The following is a 4,753-nucleotide window of genomic DNA, read 5'->3' as shown; positions in this document are numbered from 1 at the left end:
AGCCATAGCTACAAGTTCCTGAAACGTGATTTCTTTAGCTTTAATAACCTCTAAAGTTTCAGAATTGTCCAACATGGACTCATCAAACTTTCTCCAATTTCCTGCCCATGAATTATCCAAATGAAAAACAAAAGTGGGTATTGATAACAATATATGAATTATCCAAATGAAAAACACATTGTCAAAGAGAAGTGGGGATCGATGGCAATATATAAGATTTTAAAAGCTTGTCCAACATATTTGTACACCCAATGTTATAGATATACTTATACATAGAGGTAGAATTAATCAATCTAAGTAGTGTGTCTCACTCCTGATAAAAGTTAACATTAATAGAAAAACGTAAGCAAGATAAGAATACCTCTCCATATTATGTGAGGATCGATGGCAAGACTAGCGGGGCCACAGTAATTTCGTATTTTTGGAAAAAAAATTAATTTTCCGTTTTTTAAAAAACACTCAATTTTCGAAATAGAACTTGATTTAAAATTAGTTGATAAAAATTAATAATGAAACTAGAAAAAAAAAAGACTCACAAACAAACCATTATATATATATATATATATACTTGGTTAAATGTAACTCTGTGGTATAATGATACCAGATGATGGTCCTTGGAACTGGTACTCTCGATGATATAATTATGAAAATCCTGAATGGTGTTTTCAGTAGCCGGAAATGCATCAATTCTGACTCCAATACATCGAGCCATAGCTACAAGTTCCTGAAACGTGATTTCTTTAGCTTTAATAACCTCTAAAGTTTCAGAATTGTCCAACATGGACTCATCAAACTTTCTCCAATTTCCTGCCCATGAATTATCCAAATGAAAAACAAAAGTGGGTATTGATAACAATATATGAATTATCCAAATGAAAAACACATTGTCAAAGAGAAGTGGGGATCGATGGCAATATATAAGATTTTTAAAGCTTGTCCAACATATTTGCATACCCAATATTATAGATAGAGATAGAATTAATCAATCTAAGTAGTGTGTCTCACTCCTGATAAAAGTAAATATTAATAAGAAAAAAGTAAGCAAGATAAGAATACCTCTCCATATTATGTGGGGATCGATGCAAGACTAGCGGGGCCACAATAATTTCGTATTTTTGGAAAAAAAATAAATTTTACGCTTTTTAAAAAACACTCAATTTTCGAAATAAAACTTGATTTAAAATTAGTTGATTAAAATGAATAATGAAACTAGAAAACAATAAGACTCACAAACAAACCATTATATATACTTGGTTAAATGTAACTCTCTGGTAAAATGATACCAGATGACGGTCCTTGGAACTGTTACTCTCGATGATATAACTATGAAAATCGTGAATGGTGCTTTCAGTAGCCTGAAATGCATCAACTGTGACTCCAATACATCGAGCCATAACTACAAGTTCCTGAAACGTGATTTCTTTAGTTTTAATAACCTCTAAAGTTTCAGAATTGTCCAACATGCACTCATCAAACCATCTCCAATTTCCTGCACATGAATTATCCAAATGAAAAAGGAAAGTGGGTATTGATAACAATATATGAATTATCCAAATGAATAACACATTGTCAAAGAGAAGTGGGGATCAATGGCAATATATAAGATTTTAAAAGCTAGTCCAACATATTTGTACACCCAACATTATAGATAGAGGTAGAATTAATCAATCTAAGTAGTGTGTCTCACTCCTGAAAAAAGTAAATATTAATAGAAAAATGTAAGCAAGATATGAATACCTCTCCATATTATGTTAGGATCGATGGCAAGACTAGCGGGGCCACAGTAATTTCGTATTTTTGTAAAAATAAAATTAATTTTCCGTTTTTTAAAAAACACTCAATTTTCAAAATAAAACTTGATTTTGTTCTATTCGATAAAAATACGATTTTCGTATTCCCGTTCGTGTTTCGAAAACAACTCGATTTTTTACGAATTTAGAAATGAAATTGATTTTTTTTTGTGTTTTCAAAAAAAAAATTAACTTTTGTATTTTTGAAAAATGATTTTTTTCGTATTTAAAAAAAAAATCAATTTTTTGTATTTCCGAAAAGTAAATATTAATAAGAAAAAAGTAAATATTAATAAGAAAAAAGTAAGCAAGATAAGAATACCTCTCCATATTATGTGGGGATCGATATCAAGACTAGCGGGGCCACAATAATTTCGTATTTCTGGAAAAAAAATTTTTTTTCCGTTTTTTAAAAAACACTCAATTTTCGAAATAAAACTTGATTTAAAATTAGTTGATAAAAATGAATAATGAAACTAGAAAACAAAAAGACTCACAAAGAAACCATTATATATACTTGGTTAAATGTAACTCTGTGGTATGATGATACCAGATGATGGTCCTTGGAACTGGTACTCTCGATGATATAACTATGAAAATCGTGAATGGTGCTTTCAATAGCCTGAAATGCATCAACTCTGACTCCAATACATCGAGCCATAACTACAAGTTCCGGAAACGTGATTACTTTAGCTTTAATAACCTATAAAGTTTCAAAATTGTCCAACATGGACTCATCAAACCATCTCCAATTTCGTGCACATGAATTATCCAAATGAAAAACAGAAGTGGGTATTGATAACAATATATGAATTATCCAAATGAAAAACACATTGTCAAAGTGAAGTGGGGATCGATGGCAATATATAAGATTTTAAAAGCTTGTCCAACATATTTGTACACCCAATATTATAGATAAACTTATACATAGAGGTAGAATTAATCAATCTAAGTAGTGTGTCTCACTCCTGATAAAAGTTAATATTAATAGAAAAACGTAAGCAAGATAAGAATACCTCTCCATATTATGTGAGGATCGATGGCAAGACTAGCGGGGCGACAGTAATTTCGTATTTTTGGAAAAAAAAATTAATTTTCCGTTTTTTAAAAAACACTCAATTTTCGAAATAGAACTTGATTTAAAATTAGTTGATAAAAATGAATAATGAAACTAGAAAACAAAAAGACTCACAAACAAACCATTATATATATATATATATATATTTGGCTAAATGTAACTCTGTGGTATAATGTGTAATTCCCGGTATCATACTTAATTCAATAATTGTTATTAGTTATCTTGTACAAATATTGGATAAGAATAATACATATTACTATAATTGACTTGCTTTTGGGTTAAAGAGTCAATTAGTAATAGAGAAGGGGCATTATGGTTTTATCACCACTTAATTGGACTTAGGACTTGTTTGGTCCCTCACTCTTTTACTTGGCCAATTCAGAATTGTGGAATAGAAGTGAAAGAGAGAGAAGCGTGGAATAGAAGGAGAAGAGGGGGAAGCCATCATCATCTTCAAGCTTTGCATGAACCAAGACCCAACCTCAACCTCTGATTTTCGTCTTCATTCCTGCTCCAGCTTCATCATCTTCATCTAAGGTGAGTCCCTAGATAGAAAATGGGGTTTTGATTCAATTGGGAGCTTTTGGGGTTTAAGGGTTTTGAGAGATTATGCCCAAATTCTTGCTAATAACATGTTTTAATGTTGTTTATCACTTGTTTATACCATGTGCTGGATGGATATGTATTTAATTCGTGCATGCAGGTGGATTTTAGGGGTTAGGGTACCCCAGGACATAATTGATGAGTTCTGCGTTTTTCTGCATCTGCTATGGTCCGCTGAGCGGACTAAGGCCGCTGAGCGGATGCTGAGCATTTTTCCAGAAATTCGCAATCCCGCTGAGCGGACCCACCCAGGCCGCTAAGCGGAGGATGCTGTTTGTAGAAAATTATTATCGCGAGCCCGCTAAGCGACACGAGGCCGCTAAGCGGAGGAACAGTTGAGGTTCGCCACTAGAAAGCCCACTTACAGCCCGCTAAGCGGCCAGTGCTGAACAGAATTTTATTTTTCTTTCCCTGAGAGCAGTTTTGGGTTCCTAATGGTAACCAAGCTCCTCCTTAACCATTAGTACAATTATGTATGTTTAATGTGTGTTGTTTTATGACACGCATTGCCTTTATTTCCATTCGACTGCTTACGTGGAATGTTATGCGTAATAGTGAATATGTTTATTCTATAGTTCTTGTCTATTCAATTGTGATTAACTCTGAATACTATGATGAGAACAAGTATGGAAATATGTTGATATCCAAATGTTTTGGTTAAACATTCGGATTGGTTTGGTGTATGACCTTACGCTTGTTGTATGTACGTATGCTTGAATCGAAGTGGCCGGTGGCTATATTGGGATATACCTCTTACTATGAAGTCAATGTATTTTCCCGGGCCATGGAGTCCGTAGAATAGTCCGATGATGTGATCAAAGGTCGCGCACCTGAGCTACCGTTGCAGTGTGCTCGTGAGTTTCCGTACGGGGTTTTACTCACTTGGCGTTAACACACTTGCGTGCTCGGTATGGTGGGATTATGTGGCCACGTAGGCCAATACATTTTCGGTAACTCACCTCTAGTGAAGTCATGTAGACTACTACTAGGCTTTCGCCCGGTGGGCTCATGCGTCAAGATGGAGGTTCGGTACTTGGTGTGAACACACGAGCGTACAGGTAGTTACCGGGACAATGACGCCATTTAGGCTAATGTCATCTCGCGGCCAAATAGGCTTGTGCGAACCTGCTTAACTACTCTTGCAGTGTGCTTGTACGAGTCACTTGACAATATGCATGGGTGAACTCATCGAGGGTGCGTTCATTCTATAATCTAGCCGAGGTTTGTGACACTTCTGGATTCCCCGTACATGGGTATGGGTTTTGGCATACTTGTTTGTTGA

Source organism: Vicia villosa, unplaced genomic scaffold (assembly GCF_029867415.1).
Source record: "Vicia villosa cultivar HV-30 ecotype Madison, WI unplaced genomic scaffold, Vvil1.0 ctg.001714F_1_1, whole genome shotgun sequence".
Taxonomy (NCBI): domain Eukaryota; kingdom Viridiplantae; phylum Streptophyta; class Magnoliopsida; order Fabales; family Fabaceae; genus Vicia; species Vicia villosa.
Note: the sequence above shows the minus strand (reverse complement) of the source record.